The following is a 16882-nucleotide window of genomic DNA, read 5'->3' as shown; positions in this document are numbered from 1 at the left end:
GCCACAACACTAAAACCACCTGCCTAATGTTGTGTAGGTCCCCCTCATGCTGCCAAAATAGCACCAACCCGCATCTCAGAATAGCATTCGGAGATGCTATTCTTCTCACCACAGTTGTACAGAGCGGTTATCTGAGTTACCGTAGACTTTGGCAGTTCGAACCAGTCTGGCCATTCTTTGTTCACCTCACTCATCAACAAGGCGTTTCCATCTGCAGAACTGCTGCTCACTGAATGTTTTTTGTTTATGGCACCATTCAGAGTAAATTCTAGAGACTGTTGTGCATGAAAATCTCAGGAGATCAGCAGTTACAGAAATACTCAAACCAGCCCATCTGGCACCAACAATCATCCATGTGATTATCTAATCAGCCAATCATGTGGCAGCAGTGCAGTGGATCAAATCATTCAGATACGGGTCAGGAGCTTCAGTTAATGTTCACATCAACCATCAGAATGGGGAAACATTTTATCTCAGTGATTTTGACCGTGGCATGATTGTTGATGCCAGATGGGCTGGTTTGAGTATTTCTGTAACTGCTGATCTCCTGGGATTTTCACACACAACAGTCTCTAGAGTTGACTCAGAATGGTGCCAAAAATGGTACCATTTTTATTTATTTATTTATTTATTTTCAGAATTGCTTACTATCATTTAACCTTTGTGGGAAGAGCTTCTCAATTTAGCTTTAAAGGATGTTTTTTTTCACCTTGACATTTTCTCCAGTCTGGGCTGTTTTCAGACACTATTTAGGGGAAGTACAGAAATAAATTCTGCTTCATGCTCTGCAGGTGTACACTGATTTTCCCAAACTAATGCTGCTTCAAGTTCATAAAAAATAATATTAATGTAAGAAGGCTTAACAAGCTTAACAAACATATTTTCATGGTCTTGTCATGGAATTGTGAGCAATTTGACTCGGTCTTGACTTGAACAAGTGTGGACTCGGACTTAACCCCGAGTCCAGTCGAGTCCCTTTTCAAAATATATACAGTGAAAAGCTTAGACTTATGACAAACATTTTTGACTGATAATATCAGAGATCTTGACATCATGTCCCGTATTTCAATCTGCTGAGTAGAATCGGAACTAGTGATGCCCAGTTCACAAACAAATAATTTAATTGAATTGGTCCTTTTCAGCAAATTGGTCAAACAGGTTAGCAAAAAAGTTCTGAATCGATTGGCTATGATTCGTTCATTGGATAAAGTGGATATTCACTTACAGTCAACAAAAGGCTGCTTTTTTGAAAGGTAACTTTGAGAAACTTCCATTGGTGCTGTGTCTTGTTAATAAGGGGCTGTTCACACCAAATGCGTTACTGCATCCACCCATGCTGTTTTTCAGTTGTTTTTCTATGTAAACATGCTAAACAGATGCTGTAGAGCCGAGGAGGGCGGGGCCGGGCTGGAATGAGACACACCCGGTCCCCAGTCAGCCTGATGGGGCGCGCGAGGGATAAAGGCGGCCGGGGACGACAGTTTGAGAGAGAGAGAGAATTACAGACAGCTGTGCTGTGTGTTTTTGGTTGTGTGTTTTGTTTAAATTGTTCATTAAATTATTATTTAAGTTGTCAAGCCGGTTCTCGCCTCCTCCTTTCCACTGAACCCCCTTACAGATGCCTTTGACCATTGCATTACGTATTGCTGTCTCGTGCAGGAGCGCCACACATTTTTATTTGTAAGTTCTTTTGACAAGTTAAAAAGAACATCAACTGTTAAAAACATGTCTCGAGACACCTGTGTTATACTCTTTTCCCTGATATCACACTACGACACCCAGACGTCTATTTGATGTGTGTGTTTTCATCTGGAAGATGTCTATTTTATGTTGTTTTCTCATCTACAATACGTCTATAAGACATATGTCAATAAGTATGTCTTGGATGTCAATAAGACATTTAGTAAATAAGACGTTTATGATTTAGAATGATTGTAAATCTAATCTTTTTAAGACATTTAGCAGATGTTAGATGCTTTCCAGATGAATAGATCTAAAAACAGACATCTTGGAGACGTACATGCAGGGCTCGAGTTGATGGGGGATGCGAGGGGATGCCATCCCCCTTGTTGCAAGAAATAGGCCTACCAAAAAGCATCCCCCTTGTAAAACCACCAGCACCCCTTACCATCCCCTTTAGATCAATTGTGTCATGTAATACAGAACTAATCATGCAAGTAAAATATTTAATATTTAATTTTAATATGTTTGATTAAAAAACAGACTTTAAATAAGAGCGATTAGCCGGTCAGAATTAGATTTCGACATGTGTGAGGTTGCCAGATTTCTATATGTTAAATCCCCCAATCAGATCGGGACACTTGTACAGTTTGGATATATGCTGCCAGGGTGATGCTTTAGTCCCGCAATCTGGCAAGCTTGAGCGTGCAAGCTCTCTCTCTCCACAGTGAAAAAAGACACTGTTTTTTTTAAAACAATGTAAAATAATTATGTTTGAGTTTGCAATGACTTGTCCTTCCTAGTGTTCACATGAAACTTACGCCACAAGTTTTCAAATATTTCACGCACTTTCAAACATGGTCAAGTAGTAGATTGGAGTAGAAAAAATGCTTGTCTGCAGTGGGCGAGCGATCTAGAAAAAAATCTTTTCATGATCATAACCTGGATTCTTTTCACAAAATTAATCATAAAATACAATTACAGAGGGTAACAGGTGCATATTATGGCCATGTGTTCTAAGTGGCAATGCAGTGACGTTCATTTTTGTCCTGATCTATTAAATTAAAAATACATAAAAATGCAATTCACACAAACCGTTTACTTGAATACACCTCTTCTAGATTTTTCAGTTGCTGAGTTTAAAGTCATATTGATATTTTTTCTGAGTCTTAAAGTAACATTTTTTTTGATGTGGTGTCCAGAGACAGTAAAAAAAAGTTTCACTAAAATCTGAAATTCCTGATGTTGGCATGACTAGTACAGAATAATATTTTATTGTTATTTATTAAAAAAATAAACAGTGAAACAATTGTTTAATATAAATACGTATTTTACGATGTTGACAACTTTTTGTTACAGAACTATGATTTAACACACAAAATATATTAAAGGGATAGTTCACCCAGAAAATGAAAATTCTCTCTTTATATACTTACCCTCATGCGATCCCAGATGTGTATTCTTCTTTCTGCTGAACACAAGTGAACATTTTTAGAAGAATATCTCAGCTTTGTAGGTCCATTCAAAGCAAGTGAATGGTGGCCAGAACTTTGAAGCTAAAAAAATAAAAAATAACATAAAGACAGCATAATAGTATTCCATACGACTTTAGTGGTTAAATCCGTGTCTTTAGAAGCGACATGATTGGTGTAGCTGAGAAACAGATCAATATTCAAGTCCTTTTTTTTTTTTTTTTACTCTAAATCTCCACTTTCACATCTAAGAGTCATATGTGATGCCTGTTTAGTTTCACTTTCACATCTGAAAGTGAAAGTGGAGATTTAGAGTAAAAAGGGCCTTAAATATTGATCTGTTTCTCACCCACACCTATCATGTAATTTCTAAAGACATAGATTTGACCACTGGAGTCTTATGGATTACTTTTATGCTGGATTTTTGGAGCTTCAAAGTTCTGGCTACCATTCACTTGCATTTTATGGACCTACAGAGCCAAGATATTCTTCTAAAAATCTTCATTTGTATTTTGCAAAAGAAAGAAAGCCATGTTTCTGAAATGGCATGAGGATAAGTAAATGAGAATTTTCATGTTTTCAATTTTCAACTATCCCTTTAAATAAAAATAACCAGATAATGAATATAGAAATAAGTAACTATATACAGTATATACTGTATGTATATATACACTGGCGGCCAAAAGTTTGGAATAATGTACAGAATTCTGCTGTTTCGGTTTGAAATTGTTACTTTAATTCACCAAAGTGTCATTCAACTGATCACAAAGTATAGTCAGGACATTACTGATGTAAAAAAACAGCACCATCGCTATTTGAAAAAAAGTAATTTTTGATCAAATTTAGACAGGCCCCATTTCCAGCAGCCATCACTCCAACAACTTATCCTTGAGTAATCATGCTAAATTGCTAATTTGGTACTAGAAAGTCACTTGCCTTTATATCACAGTGAGATGAGAGATATTTAGTTCGTTAAATGAAGCTTAACATTGTGTTTGTTTTTGAGTTACCACAGTATGCAATAGACTGGCATGTCTTAATGTCAATATTAGGTCAAAAATGGCAAAAAAGAAACAGCTTTCTCTAAAAACTCATCAGTCAATCATTGTTTTGAGGAATGAAGGCAATGCTTGAAATTGCAAAAAAACTGAATATTTCATACAAAGGTGTACACTACAGTCTCTAACAAGGACAGAAAGAGATGTGGAAGGCCAGATGTACAACTAAACAAGAGGATAAGTACATCAGAGTCTCTAGTTTGAGAAATAGACACCACATGTCTTCGGCTGACAGCTTCATTGAATTCTACCTGCTCAAAACCAGTTTCCTGTACAACAGTAAAGAGAAGACTCAGGGGTGCAGGCCTGGGAAGAACTGCAAAGACAAAGCCACTTTTGAAACAGAAAAACAAAAAGAAAAGGTTAGTGTGGGCAAAGAAACACAGATATTGGACAACAGATAAATGGAAAAGAATGTTATGGATCTTAACCCCATTGAGCTTTTGTGGGATCAGCTAGACTGTAAGGTGCGTGAGAAGTGCCTGACAAGACAGCCACATCTATGGCAAGTGCTACAGGAAGTGTGGGATGAAATGTCACCTGAGTATCTGGACAACTGACAGCTAGAATGCCAAGGATCTGCAAAGCTGTCATTGCTGCACGTGGAGAATTTTTTTGATGAGAACTCTTTGAAGTAGTTTAAGAAGTTCTGAATTTTTTTTTTTTTAATTGTAATAGTAATTTTTCACATTATTAGATCTTAGATAAAATACAATAAACGCAATTTGACATTTAAATTCAATATTCCTTCTCTTCAAATTCTGTTAATCTAATTACGCCTATTTTATGTTTATTTGAAGCTAATAAAATATTTTATCAATTTTAATTCCTATCTATTATCAAATTTAACACTTTCGTAACTGTTTTTTCCCAATAAATTCATTAAAGTATAAATAAAACCGAACAAATAAAATTACAGTTACCTATTAATTACCAATACAATTCAAATAAAAATTAAACAAATAAACAAACAATAATCAATCAACTGAATTACCAAATGTACTAAATAACATTCAATTAATGTCCAGACTCACAAATACCTCGATCTTTTCGTTGTCGAATGAATTCAAAGTAGAGATAAATTGAAGATTATTAGGAAATCCATGAACAGAAGATATTCACAGTTCAGATAAAACTCTTGGGTTTTTGGCTCGCCATCAAACTTTCCAGAAAGTTCGTGCAGAAACATCCACAAGGAAATGTTCACTATCCTCCTTGAAAACGTGGTCCAACTCGAACAAAACACATATATACAAAAACTGGCCTGTACAAAGCAGGAAAACATTCTCAGAAACATTTCCTAACATTTCAGACAATTATTTCACTTTTCTTAACTCCTAATACATTCATTGCCTGATGGTAGCATTTACACAACACAATTTCTCAACTAAGTTTACGTTTCTAATTCTCATTTATATTTAGAATAAAATATTATACTTACCGATTTCCTCGATAATTAACTAAACTTGTTCTTTTCTTCCAGGTTTTATCCAGATGAACAGTGAAATAAATGACTTTACTTCATTACTCAGCTTTATCTCGATTGACATCAAGATTCACTCTCGGGTAAGTATTTTTCTCTTTTTCTAGAGCTTTAGTTTAAGATTAAACTAATCTTTTTCTATTTTTCAGACTTTTGCTGCTATAAATTCCTAACAGTGCAGTTGATTGGTATCTCGTTGCTCTGCCCTTCTTTGTCTGTTCTGTGTCTGTCTGCTAACTCTAGGGTGGAGTCAGTGGCTACAGCAAGATTGGCTGATTAGATAAATCACATTTGCAGCACTGATCCAGACTCTTATTGATCAAGTTTATCTGCAATATGTTTTACATATATTTGCAAGCATTAATTATGAATATACAATTTTGCAAATTTTTCTGACATAGGTTTTCATTCGGTTTCTAGTTACTTGTCTTTAGTTTCTTCACGTATTTTAGTTATGCACTTTAGTTAGTTTTAAGTTTATAACTTAGAATACAATTCACTCTGATTTTATATCTGGGTTACATAACCCTCCCCTCCTAGATTTTATTGATGCAAAATCATCAATGACTTTGTCATATCTGCCCAGCAATCACATGGTTGATACCAATTTTCTCAAGACCACTGAGGCGATCCTGTGTCATGGTGCACCTATACTGCTGATCATGGTTATCTTATGTTTGCTCAGAAAGTAAGAATGCATTATGAACATCCATAATCCTAACCATATAGAGCCTTTAAGGCTGAGTCGCCTGTCAGGTACAACTCGGGGCAGCTTTCTCCCATCGCAATCTTGCCAACTCTGTGCGGGGGCAGGGTGGCACGATTTGGGACACCATTCTGCCAGTGACGAATTCTCAGGGCAAGCAAAGCCTTCTCTGCTGGCCTAACATGCCAAATAAATAAATATTTTTCATCCTTTCATTCTCAACCACCTTTTTGCCTATGTATTTTTAACCACTTTCCACTCTTAATTAATCTACAAACAAATAGAGAAAAACAAAAAGTTTATCCAGTCAGAATTTATTCCTTGATGCTTACAAGCAAAGTGTGACAACTGTTTCACAAATCACATACCCGAAGCAATGTGTGAGCCTGAGCTCCACCCCCTCAGGCCTTCAGAATTTCTACAGAATCCCTCAACAGTGCAAATGAATAAGCAGCTAAAGTCAGATTGTCAGATTCATCAGCCAATCAGATTGATTTATTTGTTTTTGGTGGGTGTGATCTTTACGATATGTCCTGGTGGAGGCCTTCTAGCTGGCCTTGAGTGACGCAATCACGTTTTAAGTGATGTACATAATTTAAAAGCGAAGAGCGCCATATCTTGCTGACCAGTCTGCTGTCATCACTGCCACATCACCACTGAGAAAGAGATCTTTATGGATTTAAAAACAGGAGATGTTCTGCATGACTGTGTGATTGCTTAATTTATTAAACAGGAAAGGAGGACTGATTTTCACTTCAAGTAAATTGGTAAGTTCTTTTTGCATTGTTATAGCAACATCAGGAGTTTTCTAAGTGTAAATTAGGCTGCTTGAGCATTCAGTGTTGGATCAAGCTTTGAAAAGTAGTGCTGCTTTCCATTCAACTCAGGAAGTCAGATTTTACAACTTCCTACTAGGAAAAGTGCAATGGAATGCATCTTGAAGTCAGAATTACAACTTGTAGGCTCGTGTAGAAATTCTCAACTCCGATTTCGCCGAGATGCAGGGGTATGATGTCACACAAACATGTCGACACTCAGGGAGATATACAAAGTAAGTGATGAACATTCACTTTATTAAGTAATATCGATAAATGAGCTCGTTTCCACATTACATGGTTGTAACACAACTTCACAGCAGAAGGAAAGGAGAACACAGGTTTTCCAGGCTCAGGTAAGACTTTTAATTGGCCACTTCAATGCTTTACAACTTCACAAACTCATCAGCTTCACAGACACGTAGTCACTTAAACATATCAGCTTCACAGGCACGTAGTTATTTAGACACATCAGCTTCAGGAGCACCGTGGCCTTCCTTGTGCCAGACTCTCTCTCTCTCCTCTGCTGATGTCATGGCTGCCTATATGCCGCTCACCCCATGCTCATTAGAGACAGGTGTTAAACATAATCTAGCTCAGGTGCAAGCACCCTTACCACTATCTCTCTCTCCGGACGGATGCTTGACCACGCCCCCGCTGCCACATATTCCCTCCGCCCTACTCAGGCTGGGGAGACATCTGGCCTGTCTACCACTCCCCCCCCCCTCATTTCTGGAAAGGAAGTCGGCGACAGCCATCTGTGCTACCGGTCTGTGGACCACCTTGAACTTAAACGGCTGAAGAGCCAGATACCAACGGGTGATCCACGCGTTGGTATCTTTCATGCGGTGAAGCCATTGGAGTGGGGCGTGATCCGAGCAGAGGGTGAAGGCCCGCCCCATCAGGTAGTACCGGAGAGTGAGGACCGCCCATTTGATGGCAAGACACTCCTTTTCTATGGTGCTGTACTTAGTCTCCCTCAGTGAGAGCTTGCGGCTAATGTTCAGCACCGGGCGCTCCTCCCCCTCCACCACCTGCGAGAGTACAGCCCCCAGCCCTCTGTCTGAAGCGTCTGTCTGCAACACAAAAGGAAGAGAGAAATCGGGTGAATGTAAAAGCAGCCACCTGCAAAGTGCGTCTTTAACCTGCGTGACATCTGAATAATTAGGCACGAATCTCCTATAATAGCCAGCCAGCCCCAGGAACTGTCTCACCCCCTTTTTGGTCTTGGGCCTCAGGCAGGTCACAATCACTGCAGACTTGTCAATTTGGGGACGCACCTGCCCGTGGCCCAAGTGGAACCCCAGATTCCGTACCTCCACCCACCCAATCACGTGCTTCTTGGGGTTTGCTGTGAGTCCCGCTGGTTGCAGCGATCGCAGAACCGCCCTCAGATGCTGCATGTGCCTCTGCCAATCATTGCTGTAAATGATGATATCATCTAAATAGGCAGCGGCATAAGCCGAATGTGGTCTGAGGATTCAGTCCATGAGATGCTGAAACGTAGCCAGGGCTCCAAACAAACCGAACGGAAGAGTCACAATTGGTGTAATATAAACGGTGTAGAGAAGGCTGTTTCTTTTTACGGGAAATTGGTGTCAAGGGGATCTGCCAATAACCCTTTGTCAAATCCAGTGTTGAATAAAATTGAGCAGTGCGAGTGCATTGGGTACACGTCAAATTTAGACACCGCGTTGAGTTTTCTACAATCCACACAGAACCGTACAGACCCGTCGCTCTTAGGAACTAGAACAACCAGGCTGGACCAATCGCTGTGGGATTCCTCTATTAGCCCCATATCGAGCATTGCATCCAATACTTTCCGGACAATTTTCTTTTTGTGCTCGGGCAATCGGGAGGGACGGCTACGTACCACCACCCCCGGCTCAGTCTCGATGTGGTGCTGGATGAGGTTCGTACGACCCAGTAGAGGAGAAAACACATCTGCAAACTCCTGTTGCAATGGTGATATGGTGAGAGGTGGTCTCCACAAGTGACCGGGGTGAAATGATTGTGTTTTGTATTCACCCCCGGCCCGAGCTCCGCCCTCTCTGGAACCACCGTAGCCAACGTCACAGGGACTGCCTCCCTCCACAATTTCAGGAGGTTGAGGTGATATATTTGATGTGTGCCCCCTCTATCGGTTCGCTTAACCTCATAATTGTGATCCCCCACTCGTTGTGTGACCTCAAAGGGTCCTTGCCACTTGGCGAGTAATTTGGAGCTCGATGTGGGGAGTAATACGAGTATTTAATCCTGCAGCCGAGTTCCCCTGTCATACAGTCGGCTCTGTCATTCTTGAGCTTGGAGCAAATTCTCCTGTATTAGTTTCCCCAGGGTGTGGAGTTTTGTCTATGTCCGTGACATAAAGGTTGTGCCCTGATCGGTGAGGATTTCTTTCGGAATCCCCACCCGGGAGATTATTTTGAAGAGTGCCTCCGCAACACTGCGTGCTGAGATGTTGCGCAGGGGCACTGCTTCCGGATATCGCGTTGCATAGTCTACTAGGACTAATACAAAGCGATGTCCGCATGCTGACCGATCTAATGGCCCGACATGGTCCATGCCAATTCTCTTGAAGGGGACCTCGATCAGCAGAAGGGGGCGCAATGGTGCTTTTGGGGTGGCCGGTGGATTCACCAACTGACATTCGCGGCATGCCGCACACCACCTATTAGTTGGTTCAGTGTTTTTCTTTCCCCTAAGCGACCCGCCATTGGATTATAATGAGCCGTCTGGAACACCATTTCCCGGCGGCTCCACGGTATTAAGAGCTGGGTTGTATCTTCATTTGTTTGAGCGTCCTGCATCACTCTACACAACCGCACATTTATATACGTGAAATAGGGATATGAAAGTGTGACATTCGGCTGAAGTTGTTGACCATCGATCACTTTCACTTGGTCGAAGGCATGCTTGAGGGTTTTGTCTCGTGACTGCTCCAAAGAGAAATCTTCTGAGAATGGGCGGGGCTGCAGCCTCACCCCCCCTCATATCATCCTGACGTTGAGCTGACGAAGACGGCCCCGGCTCCGCCTCCCCTGCCAGAGCATCGCACATTTCACATCTCATTGCTTTTATGCAGGACCCATCTGCACAAATTCCCTTTAACACATTTCTGAATTCAGGCCAATTAGTCCCCAAAATCAGCGAATGCGTGAGGCAGGAACTGACCGTGGCCTCCACTCTATGTTTTGTTCCCTGAAATTTTATCACAAGGGTCACCACGGGGTAATTGTGAATATCCCCATGCACATACTTCACCCTCACCCTTTTGGTTGTGCCCAAAGGCACGGGGAACTGGTTTCGGTGGAGCCAGGACTCCTCGCCTCCACGGGGCAGGAAGGGGCTCTGGTGAGAGAGCAGAGTGAGAGAGAAGAGGGGAGGGGGAAGAGAACGGGGAAAACATAGAGGGAGGGGAGAGAGAGTGGGAGGGCTCTTCCACCCTCGGGTACGCATCATATGGTCCTCCACCAATTGGACTGCTTCTTCCAGCGACGCCGGGCGGTGACACTGGACCCATTCCGCCGTCCTCTCTGGTAGCCGATGGATCAGCTGCTCCAGCGCCACCTGGTCTATAATTTCCTCGACGCCGTGGTCCCCCGCCAGCAGCCATTTTCGGCAGGAGTCTCAAAGTCATTGGGAGAAGGCAAACGGGTGGCCGGACTTTTCCAATTCCATGGATCAGAAGAGCTGCCTTTGGCCAACTTTGAGCTGACTTTGGCCAACCCGTTGCAGTATGGTCTTCTTTAGGTCACTGTAGTCCAGGAGACTAGCTGTCGGCAGTTGTTGGGCTGTGAGTTGGGGCTCCCCAGATAACAAAGGAAAGAGCCGGGCCACCCATTGAGTTCGCGGCCAGCCCCAGATCTCAGCAGTCCACTCAAAGAGGTCCAGGAAGGCTTCTGGGTCATCCTCCGCCCCCATCTTCATGAGCGGGAGCATGGGGCTAATTTTGTCCGGGGATGCAGCCAGAGCTTTCCCCTGACATAGGAGGCTCCGGATCGCCTGCTGGTCCTCTGCCTGAGCACTGAGGATCACGTGGAACCGATGATCTTGGTCCTGTCGGAGCTCAAGCAGGGCCTGTTGGTGGAAGTGGTGTAGGCCGGCGAGGGACTTGAGGACCTCGGCTAATGGTGAGGACTCCATGAGGCATACCGTCTTTGATCTTGATCCCGGGTTTCGGCACCAGTGTCGAACTTCACAGCAGAAGGGAAGGAGAACACAGGGAAGCGGGTTTTCCAGGCTCAGGTAAGACTTTTAAATCGGCCACTTCAATGCTTTACAACTTCACAAACTCATCAGCTTCACAGGCACATAGTCACTTAAACACATCAGCTTCACAGGCATGTAGTTAGTTAGACACATCAGCTTCACAAACACAACAGATTAAACGCAACAGCTTCAGGAGCACTGTGGCCTTCCTTGTGCCAGACTCTCTCTCCTCTGCTGGTGGCGTGGCTGCTTATATGCCGCTCTCCCCATGCTCACTGGAATTAGAGACAGGTGCAAGCGCCCTTACCGCTTTCTCTCTCTCCGGACAGACGCTTGACCACGCCCCCGCTGCCACAATGGTATTAAAGCTTGTTTAACAAATGCCTGCAGAAACAGGTGTATAAAACATTATAATCTCTTTTGATAATCGTACACCTGAAGCACAAATGCTAGCGCTGCAGCATTGTTTATCAGTTGGGTTGCTAGGAGACATCTCTAATGAGAGTCAAACCCCTGCTAAGCTAACGGGAGCATTGCAGTTTTGTTTCCTTAAATGTCATCTTCCGAATATCGAGGAATGTAATGCATTTATGGTCGGAAACATCAAATAGGAATATCCCTCATCCAACTTGCATGGAACGCAGCATAACCGTGTATCCTGATGAAATGAAATTTATTGCAAACAACATTTAAATCGCAAATATTATTAGATAGATTTTTCCAGGTATTATAGACCTCCTTGGTAGATTCATATGAAAAATTATGATTTTTGAATGTCTGTTTCGTGAGACTTTCATTTCACAAAACAGTCATGCTGTAGTTAAAATTAGGCTTGCTTGAGCATTAAGTGTCATTTCAAGTTCTGGCTTTAGTGCATGGATATGTTTTTAAAATGTCAATTGATATTACTAGTTAGCTGCGACATAATGTATGATGCTCAAAGGCATAGGGTGTCTTATTCATTGTGAAACTGTGTTTTCTTAATGGTATGAATCACACTGAAGGCCTAGACTTTAATTGCACGGCCCGCCACTGCTTCCTGCCATCACGATCTTGTGAGCTCTGTGTGGGGGCGGGGTGGCATGATTTAGGGCAGCATTCTTCCATCACAATCTTGCGAGCTCGGGGTGGGTGGCATGATTTAGGGCACCTTTCTCCCTGTCGTGCCACCCCAGAAAGCTGCCTATGCCAGGATCCGCCACTGTTGACAGGTTTATGAAAAGGCACATTTTGTTCATGTGGTGTAGCCCTGAGAAAAAATCTTGATATTTTTGATGTAAAAATTCATAATATTTATTTAAAAAAATAAATCTTGAATGGTTTTTTTTTTTGTGCAAACTTTTGGAAAATAATGAATAAGTTGTTTATACTCTCGTGTATTCAAGGTGCAAAGAAAGTATTATAATACTTTTTAATTAATGGTTACACCACATGACAATTAATTAATTTTTTTTTTTTTTTACATTTATGAAACCAAACAAAGATTACATTTAGAAACAAAGATTACATTTCTGAGAATATGACATAAGTGTTTTAAACTAGTTTTTTTATAAGGTTTCTTATTTTAATTTTGGGTGTAAAAAAAAAAGTGACCCCCCCACAAGTGCCCCCCCCCCCCACTGCGTACATGTGCTATCTCAAAATCAAAAAATTCAAATCACTTTTATTGTCACACAACCATATACACAAGTGCAATAGTGTGTGAAATTCTTGGATGCAGTTCCGAGCAACATATTAGTCGTGACAGTGATGAGACATATACCAATTTACAATAAACATCAGATTTACAACACAATTTAAAATCTAATATACACATAATTACACATAACACAATATACAAATAATAACATACAATGTACAGTATACAATACACAATATAGAATACACATTATACAATAAAAAAAGTATATATAAAATGTACAGTAGGTTGTATTGTACTGTATAGACATTCAGGCTGTCGGTTGATAGTAAGTTGCCAGTGTGTTGTTAAGAGACAATATAATATAATAATAATATAATTTATGACAGTCCGGTGTGAGATATAAGAGTAAAAGTAATAAAGTGCAGTGCTGATGTATTTTGATCATGGGAGATCAAGAGTTCAAAAGTCTGATTGCTTGGGAGAAAAAGTTATCACCGCCTGCCTGATGGTAGCAGTGAGAACAGCCCATGGCCCGGGTGTCTGGAGTCTCTGATGATCCTCCGAGCTTTTTTCACACACCGCCTGGTATATGTCCTGGAGGGAGGGAAGCTCACCTCCAATGATGTGTCTGGCAGTTCGCACCACCCTTTGCAGTGCTTTGCGGTTGTGGGCGGTGCTATTGCCATACCAGGTGGAGATGCAGCCAGTCAGGATGCTCTTTACAGTGCAGGTGTAGAACCGTGTGAGGATGTGGTGGTTAATTCCAAACTTCCTCAGCCGTCTCAGGAAGAAGAGACGCTGATGAGCCTTTTTCACAAAGGCTTCAGTGTGGATGGACCATGTGAGTTCCTCAGTGATGTGGACACCCAGGAACTTGAAGCTACTGACTCTCTCCACTGGTGCTCCATTGATGGTGATGGGACTGTGTTCTCTATCTCTTCTCCTGAATGCACAACTCTTTGTAGGCTGTTTCATCATTGTCAGTGATCAGACCTACCACCAGTGTTGAGGGTCAGTGATGAGGAGATGTTGCTGCCCATTCTGACCACCTGGCGTCTGCTTGACAGGAAGTCCAGGATCCAGCTGCACAGCGAGCTGTTTAAGCCCAGAGCCCGGAGTTTCTCATCAAGCTTGGAGGGCACTATGGTGTTGAATGCTGAGCTGTAGTCTACAAACAACATTCTCACATAAGTATTCTTTTTTCCAGGTGGGAGAGAGCAGTGTGTATTGTAGATGCAATGGCATCATCAGTGGAGCGGTTGTTGCAGTAAGCAAACTGTGCTGCCTCCATAGTGATGGATCGGGTTACATCCGCTACAGAGACGGAGAGTGAACTAACCTCTGTAGCTTCGGCCGCGAGAGCTCTCTGCGCGAGGGCGGTGTTATTTCCCTCGAAATGAGCATAAAAAGTATTTAGCTCATCCAGGAGAGAGGCAGCAGTGTTCACGGCGGAGTTTTTAATTCCCTTTAAAGTCCGTGATGATATTAATTCCCTGCCACATGCTCCTAGAGTAGGTGGTGTTGAACTGTCCTTCAATCTTGTTCCTGTACTGACGTTTTGCTGTTCTGATAGTTTTTCGGAGGGCATAACTGGCTTGTTTATGCTCTTCTGCGTTCCCAGAATTAAAAGCGGAGGTCCGCGCATCAAGTGCCACATGAACATCGCTATTAATCCAAGGTTTCTGGTTGGTTCAGGCAGATCCATATTGTTCTGGTCGGAACGACGTCCTCTATGCACTTTCTGATGAAACACGTTACGCTATCAGCGTAAAGCTCGATGTCGTCATCAGAGGCAGACCAGTACATCTCCCAGTCCGCATGATCAAAACAGTCTTGTAGCGTAGAGTCTGATTGGTCCGACCAGCCCTGGATCGTTCTGAGGGTGGGTGCTTCCTGTTTCAGTTTCTGCATGTAAGCGGGCAGAAGCAGAATGGAAGAGTGGTCCGATTTGCCAAATGGTGGGCAGGGGAGGGATTTGTAGCTGTCCCGGAAGGGAGAGTAACAATGGTCCAAAACCCAGTCCCCTCGTGTGTTAAAACTAATTTGTTGGTGGTATTTTGGTGCGACTGATTTGAAACTGGGTTTATTAATGTCACTGGTCACAATGAACGCGGCCTCAGGGTGCGCGGTTTCCTGCTTGCTTATAATCCCATATAGTTCCTTGAGTGCCCGGTCTGTGTTGGCTTGTGGCGGGATGTACACAGCAGTGATAATGACCGCTGTGAATTCCCTCGGTAGCCAGAATGGTCAACACAGAAGCATGAGAAATTCCAGATCAGGAGAGCAGAAAGACTTGATAGAATGTACGTTCCTCTGATCACACCAGGATTTGTTGATCATAAAACATACACCACCACCTCTGCTTTTACCTGAGAGGTCTTTCACTCTGTCCGCTCGGTGCACGGAGAACCCCGCGGGTTCAATGGCTGAATCTGGAATCTCAGCAGACATCCAAGTTTCCGTAAGGCAGATAATGCAGCAGTCCCTCGTCTCTCGTTGGAAAGAGATCTGTGCTCTCAGCTCGCAGAGCTTGTTGTCCAGAGACTGAACATTTGCCAGTAGAATACTGGGTAGCGGGGGTCGATTTGTACGATGTCTTACTCTGATGAGAACGCCGGCTCTGTTTTCCCTTTTCCTTTTGCGTTTTTGCGGCTGGGCTGCCCAGACAAAGGGCTCCGCTGGTGTGTTTGTAAACAGCGGGTCGGCATTGAGGAATTTGAAGTCTGGTTTACGGTGTGTAAATGCAGAACCAATGTCCAAAAGTGTTTGTCTGTCGTAGACAATAAGGCAGACAACATCCAAGACAAAAAACATAAGAATTGTAAACAAAACAAAAAAACACTATAATGTTGTGTCGGAGCTCGCAATGCAGCAGCCATACTCAGCGCCATCTTAAGTCCCTCTGCACCATCTGGGTTCGTTGCACTGCATTGGTCTGAACGGCCTCTAGTTTTTTAGAAATGCTTTAGCCATTAGTTACATGAATGCTACACATACTGAAGAAAATTTAAAAATATTTCTCTCAGTGTCATCAGAATTGAATGGTTTCTGAAAAACAGTTTCTGTGCATACCCCGAAATGAAATCTTGCAGGCAAAAGAAAGCAGAAATGTTTACTTGACTTACAATGAATGAAATTTAGTAGTACAACTGAAGAAATTGTTAACAAATTTAATGTAAATGTTTATATCACTTTCTACATAAACATTGTCATATTTAATACATTATTATTTGGTTTTTAGGCCCATTTTAATTATTGTACAGTTATACTGTATTTTGTAAAGCAGAAATTTTAAAATAATAAATGAGGTTTATTTAATATATGCACCTAATAATACATTATTAGTACATTCATAAAAACTCTTGCCTTAGACTCAGCCTTTACTGGTCTCGGTCTTGACTCGGACTTGGCTCTCTCTGGTCTTGACTCGTACTTGACCCTCTTCTGGTCTCGGTCTTGATTCGAACTTGACCTATTCTGGTCTGGACTAGACTTGAACTTGGATGAGCTGGTCTCGACTAAAACACTACTACCTTCTTTTGCAGCCATAATTTCGTTCAACTGCACCTGACCGGGAGAGTGAGGAACTCACCGCTGTAGGGCTTTACAGGTGGTTTAGATCAGTGTCACTATCAGAAATAATTAATAATTATTTCTGTAGTTATTAATTAATATTTAAATTAATTAATTGGATCTAACTCATTAAAACCTCATATGGGACTCCAGTAAATGTAGTGTGCTACGTTTAGGAGCAAGTTTGGTTATTAGCAATAATTAATAATTATCAAAGATCATTATTAATTATTAAAATCAA

The sequence above is a fragment of the Myxocyprinus asiaticus genome, chromosome 17 (assembly GCF_019703515.2).
Source record: "Myxocyprinus asiaticus isolate MX2 ecotype Aquarium Trade chromosome 17, UBuf_Myxa_2, whole genome shotgun sequence".
NCBI lineage: Eukaryota > Metazoa > Chordata > Actinopteri > Cypriniformes > Catostomidae > Myxocyprinus > Myxocyprinus asiaticus.
Note: the sequence above shows the minus strand (reverse complement) of the source record.